The 27,135-nt window shown below is 39.0% G+C and overlaps 1 long non-coding RNA gene across 4 annotated transcripts; it reads right to left on the minus strand.

Moving 5' to 3' along the window:
* Positions 1-12,229: 12,229 nt before the first annotated feature.
* On the minus strand, positions 12,230-16,166 carry LOC9270151 (uncharacterized). Of its 4 annotated transcripts, none has more exons than XR_010742802.1 (7): positions 15,870-16,166; positions 14,906-15,143; positions 13,532-13,793; positions 13,383-13,410; positions 13,144-13,299; positions 12,641-12,779; positions 12,230-12,529 (listed from the first exon to the last, which is right to left on the minus strand). It is a non-coding gene; the product is annotated as an uncharacterized lncRNA (long non-coding RNA). The 4 variants fall into 4 exon arrangements; XR_010742800.1 differs by having other exon boundaries at positions 13,144-13,305; XR_010742801.1 differs by having other exon boundaries at positions 14,906-15,146.
* Positions 16,167-27,135: the final 10,969 nt, after the last annotated feature.

Below are 27,135 nucleotides of genomic sequence, written 5' to 3' on the forward strand. Positions count from 1 at the left end.
AAAATCAGGTATCTTCACCAAATTCTAAAATCATATTCAAATTTACCAAATAACTTTGCCCCAGATGCACAAAAGGATTAAAAAAAATCAATATTGTCAACAATGCACTGGTTGTAATTAGACAACTCTTAATCAGCCACCTCATCTTTGCTGAACATACAACTCTGATAGTCTCCATTTCTCTATATGGTTGTCTGGTCCTCCATGCACCAAGAAAGAAGTATATTGTTTCGAAAGATAAATGGACACATTCGCTTCTTTTGCTTTCTTTAAACCTTTTTGTTAGGTTTTAAAGCAATCAAAGAGATATATAGAGAAATGGAGGACTCCTACTGGATTACCTCCACTTGCTGGAGGGCTGATCTTACGAAACAGAAAGCAACTTCAGTTAAAAGACAGAAGTATAGCTTAAGGAAAAATGTCCAATGAGCATGTCAGCCAAATATCATTATATATCTCAAAACCTAACTGCAAGTGTGCAAAATAGCAAAATGGATGCTCGAATATTTTTATTAAACACGTGGATGCAATTTAAATTATAATCAAATATGGTAAATTTTGGAGAGTTAAAAATTATACCATACGAACATCTGTGTTTTGATATGATAAAATAGTTTTGATGTTTCTAGAGCACATATACTGTTTTTGAGTCTATAAACAACTGGATTATCTTAACCTCAAAATGTATTCCAGATTTTATTAAAAATGGACTGTATCATAGCAAATTCAAATGACTGAAATAAGTCAGTACACAAATCAGATTTTAGTATCATTCCTGAGGGATATAGAGAAGGAAAATTCAGAACCAATTTTTCAGATAAGTGATGCACTGCCTAAGTGCCTATGTACTTTTTTATCACTCTGACAAGGCCACACAAAAGTTCGGCCCTAATTGCACTCATGAGAAAAGACCAGGGTAACCAAATCTAGAACCACTAACAAACAATATCCTTATTTGTTAAAAGATCAAAAAGTAAATTATACTCACAATAAAAGTTCAGTTCTTCGGTAATTTATCTCCAAGATTCAGTCTCACTGCATTTCACAATGTTGTTAAGGCTTAATTTCTTTAGACCCTGAGGTCAAGTATAATTAATTTCTTAGATCGTACCAATTTACAAAAATTGTCTGCAAAGCACACATGGATCAAAATGTCAGTATTATTTAGATCTTGTAGTGATATGCCAGAATAATATATTTGTAAAATAGGCCAACATTGATTATATTTGAGTGCAATGAAATAAAATATTCAATGTACTACGGTCATATTATATATAGCACTTCGAAGCATCATAGCCCCCGTTGTTAATTTTGGTAATTAATGACAAGCGCTAATTGTGGACTAACTATTCTATTGAGCGATATATTTGAGTTAGGACCACATGATGTACATGCCATGGATGATCACCGCGGATTAAAATTAATGGCACAAAGCAATGGAACAAAGATGGTAAATCTAGCATTTTATTTTAATTTGATCGAAGTGTTAGGTGATCAAATTTTGCTAGGTTTATTTCTAGCTTTGTCGCACTATCAAGAGAGGTAATGACCTAGGTAAAGAGTTGATCAAAATGCCACATTAGGTCATTTGCATTGTCACTTGGTTCGAGTTCATTTCATACATCATTTTCTGCTTGAGGACGGTCTGACCGAGGGCTTCATGCTGGTCTAACTAGCATTTCTTGGTTGGTCTAACCGGGCGGTTGGTGAGCCGGGATGTGTGCCTTGGCTTGACGATCTAGAGCCGCTAGAGCTAACGCCGGTCTAACCGGGCCGCCGGCGGTTTGACTGGAGCCGATGGTGGTCTGACTGGCTAGCTGCTGCCCGTGCATTAAGTGCACAGTAACATTGGTGGGCGATCTGACTGGCAGGCAACTGAGGTTGGCGATTTCGACCCCAACAACTAGTTTTGGTGGGTATACTCCCCCACCAGCAGGAAGGGGACCCTCTTGGCACTTGCTTCACTTGCATACACCCCTTGCATCCACTCTCACACCACTTGAGCTTTTCTTCGTCCATTGTTGGTGTCAGGAGGGTTGATTGAGCCAAGACAAGTGCATTGCTTCATTGTTAAGAGTTAGTGTGGCACTTGATCATCTCCTAGCCGGGTGGTTACTTGTTACTCTTTTAGGTTGACGCCTCCTAAACGGCTTGGAGTAGTTGCCCGGTTGTGATCTCTTCGAGAAGATTGTGGAGAAGGCCTAGTGTTGGTTGTAAGTGGTTTGGAGTTCACCACCTTTAGAGTGAACGAAGAACTACCCTACTGATCGAGGCTTGGGTAGTCCACCCGGCTCCCACCTTGCCCACCTCTAGACGAAGGGGACTCGGTGGCTTTATGGATTGAGCGGTGAAGTTGGGCTCGCCTCAACAGGGATTAGGAAACTAGCGAGTTTTCGAACCTTGGGTGAAAAATTCCTTGTCTCTTGTCTCATTTACTTTTGTGCAATTTACTTTCATAGAGACATACTTAAGCCCTTTATCACCCTAGGCTTGCAAAACATAATCTAGATGCTTAGTTGTATCTCTCGCCTACCTTACCAACTTAGGTTAGTTTTGATTAAGTGCTACTACCTCCGTCCCAGATTAATTGTAATTCTAGGTTGTTTAGCATATATTAAGGTTTGAGAAAAAAAAGACTATAATACCCTTATTAAATGGTTTATAGGTAAGAGTGGAGGGTAGTTGATGGTAAAATAGGAAGAAATTTGAATAAGAAGTGATTGATGAGATCATTAGTACTCTATTGTCACAATTATTTTGGGACAAATTCAAAGCCTAGAAATACAATTATTATGGTACAAAGGTAGTATTTATTTTTAATATCGCCTAATCATCCCCCTCTAGTCGACATCTCAATCCTAGGTATCATAGTTTGGTCTCTTGATTTGACTTTACCACCTAGAGAGAAGATGTCGAATAAGGTGAACTATATAGGGAAGGCTCCCATGTTCAATGGCACAAATTATTCCCTTGGAAAATTAAGATGTCTACTCACCTTAAGGCTATGAGCTTTCATATAGGGTTTGATAGAGTTAGCAATCTTAAGGCCACTTATGAGATTTGGAACAATTTGAGTGAAATTCATGAGGGCACAAATGAGTACAAGGACACCAAGCTTCACTTTCTCAAGATACGATATGAGATTTTTGGCATATTGCCCAAAATTATAGAAGATACGCATTAATTTATTTCCAAAAGGTATACTCATGAAGCTTGGCCGAAGGCAAATTGTAGGTCGAATGGAAAAATCATGAATGTTTTGTCCTGAGGTTAATACTTGGGAACTTCATGTCCAACGTAACAACATTCCATATCTAACACTCATGAGATTTTGGATGGAAAAAAAATATTCAGCCATTTCCCCCCAAGGTCAATGCTCATGATTTTTTTTCCAAAGGCTGACTCATGAAATCATAATGAAGGGAAAAATCATGATGTCAACGATTGCAAGGCCAACACTCATGAAAGATTGACCGGGAGAAGTATTCATGCGTTTTCCTCAAAAGGTAATACTCATGAATTTCGTCCGAAGACTATAATTATAGGCCAATGAAAATTTGAGTGGCAACCTTAGTATTAGTGAATTTATTGCTCAACTATCCCAAGGCTAACACTCACAAAACTCTAGGAAAGAGAAAAATGTCCATTCATTATTTTCTAAAAGATTAATACTCACGAATTTTGATTGAAGGTTATAGCTCTCGAAATTATATGCTCAGGGCGATAAAATTTTGTGCCCAACGATCCCAAGGCTAACACTAATGAGATTTTTGATGGGAGAAAAATATTTGTGTTTTTACTCCTAATGTAATCATAAGCTGAAGGGGAAAAACAAGAAATTTGTTTTCGAAAGGTTAATATTTATGAATTTCATGCCTAACAATCCCAAGGCTAGCACTCATGAAAGATTGATCGGGGAAACGTATTCGTGCATTTCCCACCAAAAGGTTAACACTCATGAATTTTGGTCAAACCCTATATCTCACGAAATTATAGGCCAAAGGGGAAAATTCCTGAGATTTTTTTCCTAAGTTTAGTATTTCTGAATTTCATGCCCAAGGATCCCAAGTCTAACACATGATATTTTGGGTGGGAGAAAAGTATTTGCGTGTTTTCCCGACGAAAGTTAATACTCATAAATTTATGACGAAGGCTATAACTCATGAAATTATAAGTCGACAGGAAAAATCATGAATTTTTTAGTCCCAAAGTTAGTATTAGTAAATTAATGCACAACGATCCCAAGGCTAACACTCATGAAACTCTACGAAGGAGAATGATGCCCATTAATCTTTTTTCGAAAAGGTTAATACTCCTGAATTTTGGCTAAATGGGAATACACATGAATTTTGGCTAAAGGGGATCACAAACAAAGCTATATATGTTGACAAGGAAAAATCATGAACTTTTTAGTAGTCCTGAGGTTAATATTAGTGAATTTAATGCTCAATGGTATGAAGGCTAACATTCTTGAAACTCTAGGAAAGAGAAAAATGTCCCTTCATTTTTTCTTCCAAAAGATTGATACTCATGAATTTTGGCTGAAGGTTATAACTCTCGAAATTATACGCTGAAGGCAATAAATCACGAAACTTTATGTCCTAAGGTTAAAATTTATGAATTTCATGCCAAACGATCCCAAGGCTAACACTCATGAGAATTTTGGACAAAGAAATATTCGTGTGCCCCCCCCCCCAAAAAAAAATAATACTACTGAATGTCGACGTCCAAGGGGAAAATTTATAATATTTTTTGTCCTAAGGTTAATATTTTTAAATTTCAGGCCAAAGGACTAGTGGTCCAACACTCATGATATTTTGGGCGGGATAAATATTCGTGCGTTTTGTCCCCCAAAGGTTTCATGCCCAACAATACCAAGGATAACACATTAAATTTTGGTATCTAGGATAATATTCGTGCGTTTTCCACCTAAGGTCAATAATCATGAATTTTGTCGGAAGGATATAACTCACGAAATCATAAGTAGAAGGGGAAAATCATGAAATTTGTTTTCCAAAGGTATTAATTCGCGAATTTCATTCCGAACGATCCCAAGGCTAACAGTCATGAAATCTTGACTGGGAGAAACCTCCTACGATTCCCCCCAAAACGTTAATACTCACAAATTTTGGCCAAAGCCAACTTAAGAATATAGGCCAAAAGGGGAAAATTCCTAAATTTTTGTGTCCTAAGGTTAATATTTCCGAATTCCGTGCCAAAGTATCGCAAATCTAACACATGATAATTTGGGCAGGAGAAAAATATGCGTGCATCCCCCACTCGAAAGGCCGACGAGAAAAAATCATGAAACTTTTAGTCTCGAGGTTAGTATTAATGAATTTAATGCCCAACGATCCAAAGGCTAACACTCACGTACCCATTCATTTTTTTTCCAAAAGGTTAATACTCAAGAAACTTGGCCTAAGGCTATAACTCATGAAATTATGGGCTAACACCCAAGAAATCATGACCGAGAGAAAAAATATTCATGCATTTTCCCCAAAGGTTAATCCTTATGATTTTTTTCTCCGAATGCTATTACTCACGAAGTTATAGGCTAAAAGTGATTAATCACAAAATCTTTTATCCTAAAGTTAAAATGCACGAATTTCGTTGCCAATGAGCCCAAGGAAAAGACTTCTTAAATTTTGGAATTTTAAGGAGAAAAATATTCATGTATTTCGTCTCCCAAAGTTAATACTCGTGATTTTGTCGAAAGCAATTACTCTCGTAATTATAGACTACAGGTGATAAATCACGAATTTGGTCAAAATTTGCTAATTTTGTGCTAAACGATGCCAAGGCTAACACTAACACTCATGAGATTTTGGATAGAAGAAAAATACCCATGTGTTTTCCCCTAATATCAATGCTCATGAATTTTATCCAAGGGCTATAGCTCAACTCACGTAATGATAAGTTGAAGGGAAAAAAAGTGAAATTTATTGCCCGAAGGATAATATTCATGAATTTCATGCCCAACGATGCAAAGGCTAACACCTAACACATGAAATCTTGATCGGGAGAAAAAAATATTTGTGCATTTTCTCCCAACAGGTTAATTACTCATGAGAAAAAAAATATTTGGCCTACAACTCACTAAATTATAGGCCAAAAGGAAAAAATATTGAAATTTTTAGTCCAAAGGTTAATGTTTCTGAATTTTGTGCCAAAGGCTCCTGAGTCTAACACATGATATTTTGGACGGAAAAAATATTTGTACATTTTCCCCCGAAGGTTAATACTCATCATTTTTTCATGAACGCTATAACTCACAAAATTATGGACTAAAGGCAATAAATCACAAAATACATTGTTATTCATGTGTTTTCTGCCTAAGGTTAATACTCATGAATTTTGCTGGAAGGCTCTCACGAAATCACCAGCCAAAGAGGAAAATCATGAATTTTGTTTTCCAAAGGTTAATATTTTTGAATTTAACACTCATGAACTTTTGATGTGGAGAAAATACTTTTCTCGTCCCACCCCCTCAAAGCTTAATACTCCGAAATTTTGGACGAAGCCAAGTCACGACATTAAGGTCAAAGGAAAATTCTTGAAATCTTTTGTCCTAAGGTTTATATTTTTTAATCTTGTGCAAAAGTATCTTAAGTCTAACACATGATATTTTGGGTGGGAGAAAAATATTCGTGCATCCCCTATCCAAAAGGTTAATACTCATAAATTTTGGCCAAAGGCTATAACTCACTAAATTATAGGACGACGGGGAAAAATCATGAATTTTTGGTAATGCCCAACGATCCCAAAGATAGCACCGATGAAACTCTACGAGTGAGAGAGGTGTCCATTCATTTTATTCCAAAAGGTTAATTCTCATGAATTTTGGCCGAAGGTTATAGCCCGCGAAATTATACGCTAAAGGAGACAAATCATGAATTTTTTTGTCCTGAGGTTAAGTTTCGCGTATTCTGTGCCCAACGGTCCCAAGGCAGAGCTGTGTTTGAGAGGAAAGGTAAAGAGGAGATTGAGAAGAGGTAAGGAAAAGAGAGGATTGAGAAGATGCGCAAAACGATGTGAGCCATTAGCACATGATTAATTGAGTATTAACTATTTTAAATTTTAAAAAATGACAACCCTAAACCGTTTAGCAGAACGAGAGAAATCTTCTCTCAATCAGTAGCTGAACGCAGCCTAAAACTCATGAAACTGTAGGATGGAGAAAATTGTCCATCAATACTAATGAATTTTGGCTAAAGTTAATAGCTTGCGAAATTATAGGATGAAGGTGATAAATCACGAAATTTTTTGTCCTAAGGTTAAAATTCACGAATTTCATGCCCAATGATCCAAAGACTAACACTCGTGATATTTTGGACAGGACAAAAATAATCGTGCCTTCTCCACAAAGGTTAAAACTCATGTGCAACAATCTCAATGGTAATACTTGTGAAACTTTGTGCTTGTTTTGGCCAAAGACTCAATTATAGGCTATCGGAAAAAAAGTAATAAAAACTTTTGAACTAACATTAGCGTCAACAAACGGCATGCAGAAAAAATCCGACGTAAATACTAGTGAAATTTTAGGCCCGAGAAAAAAAAATCATGTGTTTCTTTTTCATATGATAAGACTCACAGGTTTTAGCTGAAGACTAACTCACAAAAATATAGCCTAACGATCAAACAACATGCACAACGATCTTGATGCTAATACTAGAGTAATTTTGGGTATGTGGAATAAATTCATTTGTTTTTTCAAAAGTTAACACTCAAGTTTTAACTGAAGGCTATAACTCACGAAAATATAGCCAGAAGGCAAAAGATCATGACATTTTTTGTCGTAACATCAATATTCCCAAACTTAATGATTTTTTACAAAACCCTAAATTCATGCCTATTTTAAAGGTTAAGACACTCTGATTTTATCGCAAGATTATAACCCTCGAAAGTATAGCCTAAAGCCAAAAAAATCAAATTTCATAAAACTACATATACTTTGCACAATCTATCACAAAACTACAGATTTAATAACTTATTTAACAAAACTATAGATTTAGTGTATTCATTTATCACACAACTACATGTACTTGCACAATATATTACAAAACTACAAATTTAGTATCTTCATTATTCACAAAATTATACTTCCTTCGTTTCACAATGTTAGACTTTCTAGCATTGCACACATTCATATAGATGCTAATGAATCTTTATATATAATAATGTCTAGATTCATTAGCATCTATATGAATATGGACAATGCTAGAAAGTCTTACATTGTGAAACGGACGGATAGGTCTTAGCATTGTTAAAACCTGTAGTTTTGTGATAATGGAGACACTAAATCTGTAGTTTTGTGATAAATGAAGACACTTAATGTGTAGTTCTGTGATAAACAAATACACTAAATCTATAGTTGTGTGAAATTTTAAATCTGTAGTTTTGTGATAGATTGTACAAAGTACATGTAGTTTTGTGATAAGAAGACACTAAATCTGTAGTTTTGTGATACATTATGCAAATTACGTGTAGTTTTGTGAAATTTACTCTAAAATTTTTGATGTAATGTTAAGATTCACAAACTCTATGCGCAACAATCTCAATGCTAATAAAAGTAAAATTTTGGGAAAATCATATGTTTTTTTACAAAAAGATTACACTCATGAGGCTAACATGAAAATAGTGTGATGGCAAACAATCATGAATTTATTTTCTTGTAATGTTAATGGTAACAAAATTGATGTGCTACCATCCCGATACTAATACTAGTGAAGTTTTGGGCTGGAGAAAAAAATCATGCGTATTTTTCTAAAGGTCAATACTCGCGTGTTTCTACCTAAGGCTATTATTAACACACGAGAGTATAAGCCAACGGCAAAAATCATGAATTGGCAAGAGAAATATTTATGTGTTTTCCTCCCAAACTTTAATACTCATGAATTTTTGTGGAAGACTACAACTCTCGAAACTATAGAGCGATGGAAAAAATCATGAAAGTTTTAGTCTGGAGGTTAATATTCATGAAAGTTTTAGTCTGGAGATTAATATTATGAATTTTGTGCCTAACGATCCCAAGGCTAACATTCACGATATTTTGGGCAGGAGAAAAATATTTGTTCCTCCTTTACCTAAGGTTAGTATTCACGCTTTTTCAGAAGGCTTTAAGTCACGAAATTATAGCATGAAGGTTAAAGTTAACTAAACTTTAGTTCCTAAGGTTAACATTCACGAGTTTTGTGCTCATTGGATATTCAATCTTTTTTACCAAGGATTGCTGCTCATTAATTTTGGCTGATGGCTATAGCTATAACTCACGAAATTATAGCTAGAAGCTAAGTTATGGAATTTTTGGTCCTATGGTTATTAATTACGAGTTTTTTGCCTAACCATCCCAAGTCTGATGGTCAATAGTCCTAATATGTTTTTTTCCACAAGTATAATACCCAATAAATATTGATAGAAGGCTATATAACTTACGAAATTATATTGATAGGTCGAACACTAAAAATCACAAATTTTGTTCCAGAGGTTAAGTTTTGAAAATTTTGTTCGAAACGGGATAATCTGAGAAAAAACATTCATTAATTTTATGCTCTATGATACCAAGACGTCTTATGATATTTTGGGCCAAGGGAAAAATATTTATGTGTTTTTCCAAATGTTATTGCTCATGAAATTATAGGCTGAAAGTTAAAAATCACGAAACTTTGTTTCACGAATTTTGTTCTGAACAGGCCCAAGGTTAATATTGTCTTGAGATTGGAGCCAAAGAAAGATATTCACGATTTTTTTATGCCTGATGATACAAAGCTAAAAATCTTGATATTTTGGGCGAAAAAAACTCATGCCAAGGCTACAAAATTTTGATCGACGAAATTATAGCATGAAGACTACAAAATCACACTTCTCTTGTTCACATGGTTAATGTTCACGAATTTTGTTGCGAACAAGGCCAAGGCTAATTGTCGTGAAACGTGAGCCAGAGAAAAATATTCACAAATTTTACGCCCGATGATACCCATAGTAACACACATGAAATTTTATGCTGATGACAAATATTAATGCATTGTCACAGGTGTTATTACTCATGAAATTTGGACAACGGCTATAACTCTTAAAATTATAGCATGAAGGATAAAAATCACAAAGCTTTTGCTCCTAAGGTTGATATTCATGCTTTTTTTTGTCAAAGGTACTCATGAATTTTGGCAAAAGGCCAAGTCACGAAATTATAGCCCACTTTTTATTTCTAAGGTTAATCTTCTCCAATTAAGTGCCTAACAATCCCAAGGCTAATTCTCGTGAAATTTTGAACTGATGAAAATTATTCATGCCTTTTCTTGCCAAAGGTATTTACTCATGAATTTTGGCAAACAACTGTAACTTACGAAATTACAGCCTAAGGTTAAAAGCCACGGATTTTTTTGTCCTATATGATTAATATTACGAGTTTTGTGCACAACGATCCCAAGGACTATTTGGTTCATGATTTTTTTCCAAACGAGCCAAAGGTTGATAGTTCTTAAAATTTTGGCATGGAGAAAATATTAATGTGTTTTCCAATAGGTATAATCCTAATGAATTTCACCAAATGAACTTCTTTTGTTTTTTGAAACTTCTCCGAAATCTTTTATTTTCAAAACAGAATCTTTCGGCCATGCCGATCTAGCTGGCGTGGTAGCGTTATTTGGCCACGCTGGTCTGAATAGTGTGGCAATGTTATTTCGCCACACCAACCTGGCTGGTGTGGCAAAACAATTACGGGTGGCATGACAGTGTTATTTCGTCATGCTAGGGGAGGTGGTGTGGACGAAGGGTTCCAATTTTTGGAAATATGTTTTGAGAGGATTTATTTTAAAAATTAAAACTTAAAAAGGTTCAATAAATAATAAAAAATCTAACCAAATTATATTTCAAAGCCCAAAAATCTCCTATTTGTTTGGTCCTATGGTTAATATTCACGTTGTGTCTGACGATCCCAAGGCTAACACTCGTAAAATTTTGGTACTAAGTTGATTGTGTTCTGAACGGGACCAAGGTCAGCTGAACTAAAAATATTCATGTGTTTTTTTTTCAATAATAAGGTTCATACTAATGAATTTCTTCTAGCCGAAGGCTAAAAAAAATCACGAAATGTTCTCCTAAAGTTAGTATTCACAAATATTGTTCCAATCATGCCATAGTCTAATCTTTGTGAAATTTGGGTTGAAGACAAGATTCATGCTTTTTTTTTGCAAAAAGTTGGTCGTGAATTTTTGCCAAGGCTAAAACACACTAAATTATAGGACAAAGGCAATATATCTCAATTTTTTTGGTTCATCTAGTGAATATTCACGAGTTTTGTTTTGACTGATCGCAAGGCTACCACTCTACTAAGAATAATATTTCATTAATTTGTTCCAGATGGGACTAGGGCTAATAGTCCTAATATCGGCAGAACAAAAATATTCGTGCATTTTTTCCATAAGACTAATACTCATGAAATTTTGGCATAAGGATATAACTCATGAAATTATAGGCCAAAGGCGATATATCTCGAATTTTTTTCGCCCTATGGTTAACATTCACGAGTTTTGTGTATAATAATCCCAAGGCTAACACATAAAATTTTGGTATTAAGGTTAATATTCATTAATTAGGTCTAAACGGAACCAAGGCTAATAGTCCTAAAATTGTCACAATTACTAATTGAATGCCCGTGCTTTGCTCACAAGTATTGAATGCCCATGCTTTGCTATAGATAAAAGAAAATTTATTAATGTGTACAATTTGATTGGCGGCTAATGTGTACAATTTGATTGGCGGCCGAAAAAGGAAAGGACCGACCTAGAGCTAAATCATGCAGCCACCGGAGCAAACCATCTGCATTAGAGGAAACGAAAACCGGCGACTGCACAGGCATCCCATCGAAAGCTCCGCCCATGCTATGGAGAAGAGGATGGGAACAAGAAGCCACAGAGGCTATCGATTTAGATTTGCTTGTTTCTTTTGCATTTAGAAGTTCAATGAGTAACTCGTAAAATTTACAATACTAGTAGGTGGGGTGTTAAGCTATCACCACCATTACCTTCTTTTATATAGGAGTATATATATAGCCAATATACATATGTATATACGCGTCTATCACTGCCCCTGTATCGCTGATTTGTGATGCTAGTTGTAACAAATAAATATATATGGAAGCACAATAGTATGTCAGATCAATGCAATTAAGGGGATTATTTTTTGGCAAACCATGAACTAGATAAAAGCCCACCTCAAAAAAATGAGCTAGATAAAAAGATAATATATTTGCTCTAAAGTTTACGAAACAGACATGTCTTCACATCACATCTTTTTGTAGGTTAAGAGGTGCAGAAGGGATTATGCTGTTGTCTCACTATTCGATTATCACATGATAGAACAATTAGCATAAAAAATAGCCAAACAAGATACTGTTGTTTTAGATATGCAGAAACAAAAAAAAACTCAACCTTGTACCTTTCATCACCTGAACTTAAGGTTTTCACTTCATCAAATTCATCACAGGCAAGTGTATTTCCAACTGCACACGGAATTGGTTTCTCCAAAGCTGTAAGCAAAGCAAACAGAGTATTATTCCATGGTTGACAGTAATTGCCTGTTGCAAGAATAGTTCATATGGACAACTAATAAGGAAGCAACAGACTGCCGGCACAAGAACCTGTAGCTGCACTTGGAAATATATTAAAATAGAAATTATCAGTCAAGTTGCAGTCTTGGGACTGTGTCGATGCCCTACAGCCAACAGGACATACTTGTGATTGGAGGGAGTAAATGTATCCAACACATGATTCCTGCAGCTGTCATGATCACATATATAGTCAGGCTATCTTAATATTTGCATGGGGCTAATTTGAATGGATGTGAATTAACACAATCCCAACAAATTACATTAATCTATGAATGCTCTTATTCACAAACTCTCCTTCCATGTGACCCCACATTCATTTGTATAGAATCAGTTCAAACATTTTTTTCAACAGTTTACAGTTCATGTGAGGAGTTGCATGTGGGGCTAGACATTTATTTAATTAAAGAGGTTCTCCATTAAAAAAAGTAAGTATTGCCATTCACAGGCTCACAGCAGCAGATAATATAATGAGCTCTCCTCAGATATAAGAAAGTGTTGGAGAATTAGCTAAGTTAAAGTCATGAAGGAGGTACCTTAATGTGTTCTTTTGCTCTGCTCTTATCTTCTACCATTACTACGTCCACGAATTCCACATAGCAACAGTGGCAGCGAGGTTGTATTTCTCTGTTAAGGCATACAAAGTTCTGTCACGCCATGGACTCCAGGGAATAGCCGCCTTAGACTCCTAGCTGTTCCTGAAAATCAAGCATCCCACTCACTTTCATGCTTGTCAGCATTAAGCTTTCACAATTCCTTACATATCTCGTCCAACCTCTGCCTCAGCATTTTGGTATTTAACTCTGCACAAAATTTGTAATGAGCATAATAGGAGAAAAAATAATGTTGATAATCGAGCGCAAATTACTGTGCTTAAGGATTTGAAACATCCTATCAAGATCTAAGGATTTAGCATAGACTAACCCTGAGGGCTGGTGCTCCTTTGTTATTTTCCTCACATAAGCGAGGAAGCTCATCTTCCTGGTTGGGGATTGAATGAAGAATCTTATTAAGCTTTGCACACGATTCACGCACTTGTGACAATCTCATTCTCACAGCTACACAACTGCTGCATATTCTCTAAATTATTTTTTGCTTAAACGTCAGCAGCAAGCTCTTTGTAAAAAACCTTCCATCCCATCTCTCAAGTCTCAGCTTTGTTGTACTCATTGCCGCATCTTCCTTACTGCAATAGAAAGTTAATGGTGTACTCTTCAGGGATGCAATCAATAGGTATACAAAAAATAAAACCACCTGAGGACCAAAAGTGTATTTACCCATTTATGTCATAACTGTCCATAACTAATTCAAGTGTTACTAAAAAAACATTTTTTTTGGCTGAGCATGGTAAAATGAAAGGTTTGTTCTTAATCGTAACCATAACCATATAGTAAGGTATAGTATCAACTACCAAGCATCCACCTGTGGTTCTCAAATATTGTACCAACTATATATACAGATTCTAGACCAGCAAGGTTGCTCCAGATCTAATGTAGCCACATCAGTTAAAAAAGAAGATTGGCTAGGTCATAAATTAAAATGTTGATGTTATTTAATTTGATATATGCAGTACAGCAGGAGTCTTATCACACGTCCATTAATCGGTTATTAGATTAAGTTAGCCGAGAAAAATGACAACAGCTGGGCTTGTTAAAAGAACAGCGGTAGATGGAACTTCTTTTCTACATAGAAACTTTGAAATACCATATCTTGTTTATCGCAGCCAGCTTTGTGTTTTGTTCCATTTCTTGTTTATGACAGGCAGCCTTGCATTTTGTTCAAACTAACATGTTTGTTATATGATCTTAATAAAAATGGACAATGCTGCATAAGTTTCAATAGCATAGTAGTAGAGGTGAAATGTTGCATCTCCAACAAGAAAAAAATATTTTTCCCCGTAACAGTTGAATTTCTGAACACGCAAATATTTGCTTCCCAGTGAGTCAGTAACGCATGATTGTGCTCCAATTAGTATATCTTCTCAACTGGTGTCTGACTGTCTGGTGGTAATTGCAGGCAGCACTTCAGAAGTGATAGCAGGTACATTGTCAGGGTTATTTTGTCAATTTGTTTACAAGAAATAAACCTAAGCTAATATGTATCTAAGCCATAGCAATACGCCAATACCTAACACCACAGCAGTACAGAACACATATTAGTGAAACTCAGACCAGGCTACCAGGCACATATCCTTTTTGTAGAAAAGTACATGGCTATGGGGATCATGTCCTACTTTCATTAGATAATTGAACTTAAATATAAACTTAACACACTATATAAGATGTCTACTGAACTCACATTCTGTGATATTCCTGGAGTTGGTCATCAGCTAAGTGCGGTTTTCTCGATTTTTATTTTGGCCTTGCTCATTCAATTCATTGATAGTTCTTGTGACATCAACCAAAGCATTATGCAAACTTTTCATCTGTTCCAACTGCTTCTTGCTATCATCCTTCTTTTTGTCAATCTCTTTGTTGCAGCTTTTGATTTTGGATTTCAGCCGAGCAATTTACTCTTTCAATCTAAGAAGCTCATGCTGCTGAAGAAGAAAAAAGATGTAGCAATTAATTCAAATTCATTTGATGAGTCATGAAAGCAATCCTTATTTTAGCTTATACAGGTTACGTATTTCGACTAGAATAACAAAGTGCAACATTGAGCGATCCCATAAACAAACGTGATGTCATATGAGCATACAATTCATTAAGCAGTCAGTATTCATTGCATTGTAATTTGTATAAAGTAATGTGATTAGTGGTGTGCATGTGCATGAATACATAAGCAGAAGGGAGCAGGAGGGCTACTTGAGGCATTGTTTGGTTTGTGAGGGGAACTAATCCCTTAGGGGATAAAATCCCCCACAGATTGTTTGGATACAACTATTGAGAAGGGGGGGGTCAACATATGGATGCAATTATATTTTTCATGTTTTTATAATACATTAGTTCATCTAAGAAATTGACACATAAGCTCGAATTTGGTTTGTTACTCTTGATGAATCAATATACAATAAAAGAAACCCTCAACCAAAAGAAGCCCGAGCAACGACTCCTTGCCCAAAACTAAAATTCTACAATTATCTTGCTTCTGAATTTTGAGCAGCAATTTGAACATATATGGCTATAAAGAAGTTATATCGAATTAGATGTGAAAAATTTAAACGAGCGAAGCAACCCTAACTCCGAAGGAGCAAACCCTACATCAGCAGAAAAGCAGAAAAGGGCAATGTGATTGGCGACCGTAAAAGGAGAGGAGGACCGACCTGAAGCTAAGTTCGTGCAGCCGCCGGAGGGAACCGCCGTCCGCAGCGGAGAGGGAACGCGAAACCGGCGGCTGCACGGGCATCCCGTCGAAGGTGCCGCCCACGCAAGTGGAGAAGAGGACGGGCGCGCTCCGTTGATCCCCGCTTCCCTCCCGCACTTCCCCTTTCTCTGACGCGGGCGGCGCCGGCACCGGCACCGGCGGCTTCTCCCCCGTAATCCCCCCGCCCCGCGCCGCCCCCACCCCCACCCCGACGCGATCTCGACGGATCGTGCGGCACTGGAAGACCGCCCCTCTCATCTCCTGGACCCTCCTCCCACAGAAATAAAAAGGGCCGCTCCACCGACCAAAATAATAAAGAATAATAAAAGGTTAATTCGATTCGACCCATACCATTATTATAAATTTTAGGTACGGGATACCGTTCTAACGGGATATTTTTAAGTTCACGGGTAGGGGTGAAAACGGAGCGGATATTATCCGATCTGATCCGCTCCGAATCCGTCCGAAGTGAGGATATGGTAAGGGTTTTTAGATATCCGGCAGTATGCGGATAGTTGCATGCGGATGCGGATACGAATATGGTATCGATAATTTCCGGCGGAAACGGATTATCCGCTATTTTAAGCGGATTATCCAATAAACGTTTTGGCGGATAATCCGAATTTCACAGCCCATATAACCACTCAATTTGGCCCATTTGACATGAGCATTTTCATTGTGTAAAGATTCAGCCCATACAGGTCCACCTTATCCATCAATCTATCCAGTTCAGTTCGTGACTCCATTGGCGTCGCGTCAACCAATTTTTTCATCGAGACTTCTCTTCTTCCAGTCCTCCCACGCCTTGATGCCCTGACTTACGTGTGGAACTTCTATGTCTTACGTGATACTGTTTTTTCTAACATTTGTGAAACTTCTATGTCTTACGTGTTATGTGAATGCGATATATCGTGATTTCAATAATGTATGTGTCGATTACATGCTTTTAGACATAAGACAAGTCAATGTTAACAACTTGACATTATAATATGATGTGATCGGTGCTTTCATGAGTGATGTGAATTGTGATATTGGTATCTCATTGTTGCTCATTGTACAGATGATGTTATATCGACTGTATATACATATCACATCCGATTATTTTCATCCGTTTCCGAGCCGACTCCGCACCGACTCTGCACCATTTCCGACATCCGAAATAATCCGCTCTGCATCCGCATTCGCACATTATCCGCACCGCCTCCAAATCCAATTAAAAAGTATGGTATATGATATGATATGACTACTATCCGTCCGAATCCGTTCACCCCTATTCACGGGCGCGTACTCCTCCCCATGACTCGAATTCCCCCGCCTGACACATCATGATGCTCGACTCAGATTCCTCACGCCTGTCACCCTGGACCATACAGCCACCTAGTGCAACCATCCTTGTATACATGTCTTTACTAGCCGTGATGGTACGTAAGGCTGGTTGGACCTATGTACTTGGTCTGCTCACGAGTCACGAGGACGTAGGTTTGGATCATTTATTTGGACTAGTTCCTCTTCTCTTATTTTTCTCTCTCAATTTTTCTGTAAATACACGTCTTTGATATGATGCGATAATGAAACACAAGCCATATATCTAAGTTTTGGGCCATGTGCTCAGGTTTGACGACTATAGACCAGACGGTTGTCGTAAAACGATGAACCGATACTAGTGCAATACCATAACGAGTCTCTATGATACCTTTATTATTTCGAGGTATCATCTAGTATCCTCGAGCCAATACTTATGATACATCTTTACTTATGATACATCTGGTACTCACAAAGTATCATCTGATACCTTCGAGGTATCACTCGATACTCTTAAAGTATCACCTACGATACCCTTGAGGTACCATTTAGTGCCCTCAAGGTATCACCCGTGGTTCTCGAGGTATCATGATACACATGGTACCTCAAGGTATCATCTGGTATCCTCGAGGTATTGTTAACGCCAAAATTTGGTAAGCCCGAAGTCATCATCAGCTAAAATTCAGTATTGGCTTCAGAGTCTTGGAATCGGCCGATGGGAGTCGTCAAATCGCCAGCAGTTGTATTCTTGGTGGAGCTAGATTAATTAAAGGAAATTTATCCAGAAGAGTCCGAGTTCAATAAGGATGCGGTATGGCAAGTTATCTATTAATTAGGAATAGTTTGTTAGTTTCCTTTTATCTTTAGGAAAGTGTGTTTAGTGTCCAATAAGGACTTTATGTTTTCCTTTTATCTTTAGGAAAACTTCTTTCTTGTCCGACAAGGACTAGTATCTCCCCGTAGGTATAAATATGTACACCCGGGGTGATTGTAAAACATCTTTCGATCAATACAACTACTCTCGGCACATCGCCACCCTCTTTCCTAAGGTTTTTACTTATCATCCGGCAAAATTTGGCACCTGACGCGGGGCTGCATCGGTTCAGTTCGATCTCCGGCGAAGGGGTAAGTCCTACGTTCCACTGGCCCTGGTGAATCTATCGGCTACGTTGGTGTTGTTCAAGGCTGCATTGCTTCGATCTCTTGGATCGCTCTGGTTTGGTTGATATATTTGCCTACCTGATATCTCAATTCTATCTCTAATTGCATTGTGTTTAGAGACGCATCGGTTTAGTTGGGACTGTCTCGGTTAGGTCCGATCTTCTATCTTAGCCGATATATCTCTACAATCACAATATTTTACTAAATAGATTTGTTATATCCATCACATTAGACAGATCTATCGGCTCATCGAGTATTAGATTATCATATACAATCTTGTGCTGCATCAGTTAGGTTCGACCTGCTAGATTGTTGTTGATAATATAAGTCTTGATAAGCCGATAGGTTCATGCTAGTGTTTTATCGGGGTGCTAACCGATAAGTTATCTGGACGTTACATCGGCTTATAAGGAGTGCATATACATATAAGTTGGATTTAGCTGATGACAACAAAGGTTTCATATTTGTCCTATAATATCATTGTTAGCCGATTGGTTTCCACTAGATTATATTATTGTTATTTATCATCATCAGCCGATCGCCTTTATATCATTATCTACATTAAACATATAGCCGATTGCTCAAAACCCTATCGCTATCGGCTGGTATCGGCATCGTCTGCGATTGCTCCATCGGCTTGTCAGCCGATCGGCTATTTGATCTACTGTTTACATATCTTGTCAGTTGCAAGATCAAACTGACTGGCACGCCTGCATCTCATCAAGTCTTGGACCTGCACTGGAGCTAAGCAGATCTCCTAGGCCAGTGTGTGTTTTTCGCATCAACAGGTATCATCCGGTACCTTCAAAGTATCACCTACGATGTTCTTGACGTATCATTTGGTACCCTCAAGGTATCATCCATGGTTCTCGAGGTATCATGATACACCTGATATCTTAAGGTATCATCAGGTACGCTCGAGGTATCATGATACATTTGGCACCCTCAAGATATCATTCGGTAACCTCAAAGTATCACCTACGGTATCCTCAAGATATCACCCTGTTGATGCGAAAAACATACACTGGTCTGAAAGATCTACTTAATTTCTGTGCAGGTCTTAAATCTTGCTCTTGGGTTCAAAGGCGTGCCAGTTGATTTGATCCTGCAATTAACAAGAAAGAAAGACAAGAAAACCGAGGTTAAATCCATAAACGATAGCCGATCGGCTGGTGCCGATGACGTATCGTTCAAACTATGAGTCGATGATATTGGCAATAGATCGGCAATGAAGAATAAAGCAATGTAAAGCTAAATCTACTTGATTGGTTGTAGATATTAACGATATATAATCCTTCTCTCGATGTATATTTAGACTAAGTGATTGGGATAGATCGAACAGCATGTCGAGACAGTATAAATCACCTAAGTCCAAAGATACATTAAGATAACGATTATATGAACGTTTATAGCATAGCCGATCAGATAGATCTAGCATGTATCGGCTAATACTCCGATACCACTCTATATTGAGATATTAAAACATACAAAATATATCAAACAGAAAGCCTAATATACTCTAATGCAGTAAAATCTTAATATAGAGGGCGGATTTAGCTTGTCAATCGAGCACCCAATGAATAAAGTAGCTAAATCAGGTAAGATCGGCTGAAACTCCGATGCTATCTTCGTTAGAAATCATAAAACAAGCCATATATTGCAATTATGAATATTACTTAATAGATCAAACTCAACCGATGCAGCATTAAGCATAAGAATAAGTACAAGATCTAAATAAGATGATGAAAACTTCAGAAAGATGGTAGATATGCTGTATAATCTAGATTAATAACGAGATGTAACTCTATCGGCTACTCCCTAGTGATAGATACTAGCCGACTGTAAGTTATATGGCGAAACTAATAAAGATTATGATGCATATATGATAACTCGACGATTTACATGAACAAGATTAGAGTATCATGATGATGAAAGCACTAATCCCGAGAACGCAAGCCGCCATAATAAGTTTTACCTCTTGTTGAAAATCGAAATTGATGCAGCTCAATCCGAAAGCAAGAACTCGTCGAAACAAACGAAAGTAAAAAAGGGTGGCGATGCGCTGAGAGTGTTATTGAACTGTTGTTGTAAATTATATGGGTTCAGGTTATATTTATTCCCGAGATACATGATAGGTCCTTGCCGGACACAACTCTTATCTCTAACAAACTCTAATATACACATAAGTCTTTACGGCAGACTCTTGCCCAAACATATCTCTAAAGAAACTATTTAAAATATCATAATTAATAGATATAATTGCCTATCTGAGAGCCTATCTCCATCGTGACAATCCTTGTGTAGCACGTTAATCGATTCCAGAAACGGTTTCATAACCATCTCAATGAAATCGGCTGTATCGGCTTTATTGGCTGTTTTCTGTCCGATCCATCTCAGCCGATGCAGACCTCAGCCGACGCCTTCGCAGCCGATGCGTACTCTGTTCTTCGAATACAATTCTTTGCCGAATCCACTTCGATTCCAATATCAAACCTGGTTCATAACTTACCAAATTTGGTCGTTAACACACCCGTAGTCCTCGAGGTGCCATGATACATATGGGTTATACATAGGGATTTTTCAGATATCAAGTTTGTTATAGTGATACATTTGGTCTCTATTCTATGGAAAGAGATCTCACGTGATTCAAAAGAAAAATAAAATTTCAAAGAAAGGAAAAGAATAGTGAAAAGAAAAAAAAAGAAAATAGGTATGGTTGGGCCGTAGCTGAAGACACGACAGCGCAACAACCCTACTGGCCTATCCACGTAGGGATGTGCAAGTGTAGGAGTCCTAGTCTAGCTAGCCACGTATAGACGTATGTATGTGTCGGTGACATGGGATCAGGAGTATCATGACTAGAGGTTTGAGGCAGACACAATCGCACACGTGGCCTGGTACCCCCGAGGGACGTCGGGCCCGAGGGTGATGCGTTCGCCCTCCTCTTAGTCCCCCCGAGGGGGTCGGGCCGCACCCCCCTCGGCCCCGAGGGCCGAGGCGCCCCAACCCCTCGTGGGTTTTTGCTCCGCGTGTATGGGTTAGGTGAGCACAGTGGGGCTCACCTAACCACATTTATTGCGGTTTGGCTGAGCATGTCACGCCGCATGTAACGCAGTGCAGTGCACTCGTTTATCCGGTCTGTGACCAGTCACAGACCGGTCAGATCGCGGGTTAGGTGGCGACAGGCGATCTGACACACGCCTCGCCCCATCCCGTCAGGACGAGGGCTTCTAGGCGCTCGTCCCCAGCTGGAGCTAGCGTGTTACCTCCTAGAGATGGCACGTTAGTCCTGGTCAGATATATGCCAGGCTTCATCCTAACCATTACAGGCAAGATATTGTATGAAGAAGGGCGAACATGCAGATTGATAAACTGACGCGTGGTGGACAAGAATGACCGATTTGTGACCGGTCTGACACTGGTCATGTCGTCAGCAGACAGCCATGTTCCCACGTCGCGCCTGCTTCCGGCGGAAGTGGAGGTAGGTATGGGCCGTCCCATCAGAAGGTCATTCGGACGGCAACCATACAAGTCTCCGTCTGTTTATGAAAAGGTGGGGTAAGTCCCCACAAAAAAGAGAGAAATGGTGCATGTGGTATCCCCTTAAGATATAAAAGGAGGACCTTGCCCACTGAGAGGGGGGACTGGACTTTTCGAGATTAGAAACCCAGAACAAGGGAGAGGCTGTCTCATACTTTGTAGCTCCTTTATACACAGATCTCCCAAAACACAGGAGTAGGGTATTACGCTTCTCAGCGGCCCGAACCTGTATACATCGCCCGTGTCTTGTGTGTTTCCTGTCTCGCGAGCCTTCCACATACAGAGAGCTTAGAATCTCTCCCTGAGTCCCCGGCCGAACCGGCAAAGGGGGGCCTGCGCGGTCTCCCGGTGAGGAGCCCCACGCTCCGTCAGTATGTATAGGAGTTCTTGCCAAACGTGGCGGCCTGTGCGGATGAAGTGTACCATGCTAGACTATCCCGTTGAAGAACGGTACACCGTTCTTTAGTTTTTCTGTAAATTTTATGGCTTTGAAACGTACCATTACTATTTACTTAATTGTAACCATACCATTACAATTTCACAAATACTGGAGCTATGCCACTACATACATTTTCACTGCATTTTCTAATTTTTAAGGACCAAACTACCCCTTCTTCTTCTTCCATCTCCCATCTCACTCCATATCTTCTCTCCTGTTCATCGATCTCCTTATCCACTGCCAAGTTCAGCTTGCTGCTCTGACTGGCAAGGAAGCAAAGATGGTGCTGTTATGGAGGAAGCAAAGACCCACGAGCAGGAGGACGTAGTCAAAAATCTTGATGATGCACATGTGGCTGGTGGATGTCGAGCAGCACAGTTCAGAGGCATTGGCAAGCACAGAGGAGGAGGGGATACACACGCTTGAGCCAACTTGGAAGCCGAGGAGAGAGAGAGAGGATATTCTCGCCGCCGGCGAGCACCGTCGTCCCTGTGCCACCCTCTTCGCATGTATGGAGGAATCCAATGCGGTGGCGGCGGCGGCCAAACAGCAAGGCCCCCGGTGGCGTGCTCCCTGCCATTTCTGCTGGCAGCGGCGACAACCCTCAGCCTGCTGCAGCTCTTCATGAGCTTGTCAGGGTAAGTTGGCTAGAATAGAAGACAGAGAGAAGAAAGAAGACAGGGCTATTTTGGTCCAAAATTTTTATAAAATACGGTGTAAGGGTATTTAGTGGCATACATCCAATATTTGTGAAATTGTAATGGCATGGTTACAATTAGGTAAATAGTAATGGCATATTTCAAAACCATAAAATTTATAATGGCATGGATCCAATTAACCCAATAATAAATGGGCCATAGATCAGAAAAGTCCATATCTGGTTCCTCTACTATAGGTCTATAGATCGACTCACATCAGGTCTTCAACTGCAATTCTCCTCTATCTCTGTCTCTACTCTCTACTACTTAAAACATTCAAAAGTTATGATGATAAAAAACATTCAAAAGGTTTACATCGTCCGTCTAAAACAAAAAAGAGTGAAAAAAGTCCGGTCGTATGGTAAAAAGGGCGAAATAAACGCAGCAAAAAATTATTCAAAAGGTTTCCGTCATCCATCTAAAAATAAAAAAAGAGTGAAAAAAATTCTGATTGTATGGTAAAAAGGGCGAAAAAATGCGGCAAAAAAAGTCCGATTTCTATCCATTTTCGTTTTGTGTAAACTTGACCATGCAAGGCAGTGTAGGATTTGATTGATCCTATTATTGGGTGCAAGAATGAGATTGAAAGAGTACTTTAGATTATATGCCTGTTGTCGCATGAATAAATTATTTTAAGTAAAGAAAGCATCGGTAAGGTTGTCATCGTCGAGGTTGGGCCATTACATTGAAGATGTTCCAATTCTCTGATTGTCTTAGCTACAACGATCCATACAACCATTGTCATTTACATGGTTATGCATGAAAAGCATATATTATCATTAGATTTTTTTTTCACCCGTTGCAACGCACGAGCATTTTTGGTAGTATAGTAAAAAATTCATGCCCTTTTTCCAAAAGGTTAATGCTCACATATTTTAGACCAAGGCTATAGCTCACAAATTTATATAGTCTGAAGGCAAAATTTCACAATATTTGCCCTGATGTTAATATTCATAAAGTTTATCCGCAACGATTCCGATGCTAATACTATTGAAATTTTGGGCCCGAGAAAAACATTCATGTTGCAAAATGCTAATACTCACGAGTTTTGGTTAAAAGCACTCACATATTTATATCCAAGGCAAACTTTTAGGAATTCTTTTCTCCTAAATATAATATTTACAAACTTCATGTATAATGGTTCTGGTGTTAGTACTAGTGAAATTTTTTGCCAAAGAAAAAATCATGCATCTTTTTAATAAGTTAACTCCCACAGGTTTTGGTTGAAGACCATGGCCAAAAATAAAGAATTTTTCTGAAACTTTTTTTAGTATCCACAAAGCGCAACAATCCCGATACTAATACTAGTGATATTTTGGGTGGTGGAAAAATTCATCATTTTCCCAAAGGTTAACATTCATGGGGTTTTAGCCAAAGGGTATAACTTATGAAATTATAGCCTGAACGAAAAAATCACAAATTTGTTCGTAATGTTAATATTCATAAGAATCATGTGCAATGGCCCCGATGCAAATACCAATGAAATTTTAGGCAGGAGAAAGAAATATGTGTTACGGGTTTTAGCCAATGGCTATAACTTACGATAATGTAGCTTGAAGGTAAAAAAATCTTGAATTTTTTTGTCATAATGTTAATATGAACAAACTACAAGCGTTAGTGAATTTTTGGGCTGGAGAAAAAAATAATTAGTTTATTACAAAAGGTTAACACTCACGGGTTAAAATTATAGTCTATCACGATTTTTTTATTATTTACACTGACAAAGTTCAAGATCAGAGATCCTACAACTCATAATTTAGGTCATAGCGCATGAAGTTTATGAATATTAACATTACAATACAATATTTTGTGCAAGTTGTTGACGGTCGTTAAGTGCAAACTTTAACTGTCAACTCCTGCATAAAATATATCAAATATACTATCAAAACTTAGTGGTAGGAGTTTACTACTAACCACTTCCCCTAGTTTTGGTAAATATATGTATGCAGGTTAATTATTGAAGGAGAAAATACACCCGACATGCAATGAAAATGAACCTCCAACCAATCATGTGCGAGTAAAAGGATTGGAGGGCCCACAAGTCTGTCAAACCCGACTTAAAGTGGGACCAAACCAACCTTAACCGCCATAGGGGCCCACCTGTAAGCTGCTGGAGAAAGTCGGTGGAGAAAGGTGGGGCCCAAGGGGTGGCCGAACCCCTGGCTCGGCCGAACCGGTCCACCTCATCTCCACCTTACACGTGGACGGGCCTGGTGGAGTCTCAATGACGGTTGTGAGGGGTTAACCGCCATTTCAACCGTCATTAGCAGCTATAAAAGGAGGAGACCTCACACAATTCAACACACATAGCTTTGAGCTCAAGTAGAGTACAACTCACTTATAGTTTCATATTTAGTATGTTGGTTTGGTAGAGAGTGAGGGGAAGCTCCGGAAAGAGTGCCCCTGTAGGATCAAGGAGGCCGACTAGAGGGGGGGTGAATAGGCGGTTTTAAAACTTAATGGCACTTAAACAAAACTAACCTAAGTTGCTAGGCAAGGTGAGGTGCAAGGTTAATTAAGCAACTAAGTTAAGTTTTGCAAACCTAAGTGATATGGGCTCAAATATGTCTCTATGAATGTAAATAGGACAAATGTAAATGCAACAAATAAATGAGACAAGAGACAAGGAATTTTTCACCGAGGTTCGGAAACTCGCCGGTTTCCTAATCCCCGTTGAGGCGAGCCCAACTCCACCGCTCAACCACGAAGCCACCGCACGCCCTCTTCGTCAAGGGGTGGGCAAGGCGGGAGCCGGCCCACGGAGAGGACTACCCAAGCCTCGATCACTCGGGGTAGTTCTTCCTTCACTCCGAAGGTGGTGAACTCCAAACCACTCACAAACGGTGCCGGGCCTCCTCCACAATCTCCTCGGAGAGGTCAACGGGCAACACCTCCACAAGCCGTATAGGAGGTGGCAACCTCTAAGAGTAACAAGTCTAGGATGCTTGCCGAGGATGATCAAGTGCCACACTAGCTATAACAATGAAGCAATGCACTTCGATTGGCTTAACTCACTCTCTAACACCTCACTAGATAAACTAAGTGCACAAGGGTGTAAGAGCTCTTGCAAGGGTTCAAGATAATGCAATGGAGTGCCAAAACCTTACCCTTGCTGCTGGGGAGTGGGTATATATACCCCCAACCACCAAAACTAGCCGTTGGAACCGAAATCCCCAACTTTGTGCTCTGCCGGTCAGACCACCGTTGTGAGGCCGGTCAGACCGGACTACTTTGTAACAGCTAGAAAACTAGCCGTTACAGGGCAATCATTGAGCCTACTTAACCTGGCCGGTCTGACCGCAGTGTAGTGGCCGGTCAGACCGCCGTCGGCTCGGTCTGACCGGTTGCGGCTCTGGCGGCTCTGTATCACCACAAAAAACCAGACCAGTGCAACAGACCAGTGGGGCCGGTCAGACCAGCCTTACCACGCCGGTCAGACCAGCTAACAGACCCAGTCAGACCGGCCTAAGGCCCACGGTCAGACCGCAGGTCACTTTTCAGCTCAACCGACCGTTCGTAAAACGGCGATATCTCTTCACTCGGGTCTCGGAATTTGGCGTTCTTGGACTCTATGGAAAGCTTATTCAAAGGGCCATCCAACCCATGAAAAATCCATCCAATAAACACAACTTAAGTTAAGGATAAAGGGCTCACACTCCAAAGGATATCCACCAGACATACCCACAAGATGTCACTCACTCCTATTGGACATGCCCACTTCTCTCTTGGTTTAGGACTTGAGAAAACTCATCACACTTGGTTAGACAAGCTCACAAAATGCACCTACATGCATATGAACTAATATGGCACAAGATCATCCACAAACTCGCTTCATAGACCCCTCTTGATAGTACGGCGCCTATCTAGCAAATCCGGTCTACACCAAACACCAAGACCGGGAAAAGACTAAGAAAACATTCTTAGCTACATTATACCTTTGCCTTGCGCCATCCATCTTGGGGTCAAGCTTGAGCCGAGATCAACACTTGTGACCATCCGGTTGAACCATGTTTATGCCGAGGTCTTGTCCATCCTTTGTCAAGACTTTATTCTCATCACAAGCTTGACTTTATTCTTGCCAACAT

This window comes from Oryza sativa, chromosome 7 (assembly GCF_034140825.1).
Source record: "Oryza sativa Japonica Group chromosome 7, ASM3414082v1".
Taxonomy (NCBI): domain Eukaryota; kingdom Viridiplantae; phylum Streptophyta; class Magnoliopsida; order Poales; family Poaceae; genus Oryza; species Oryza sativa.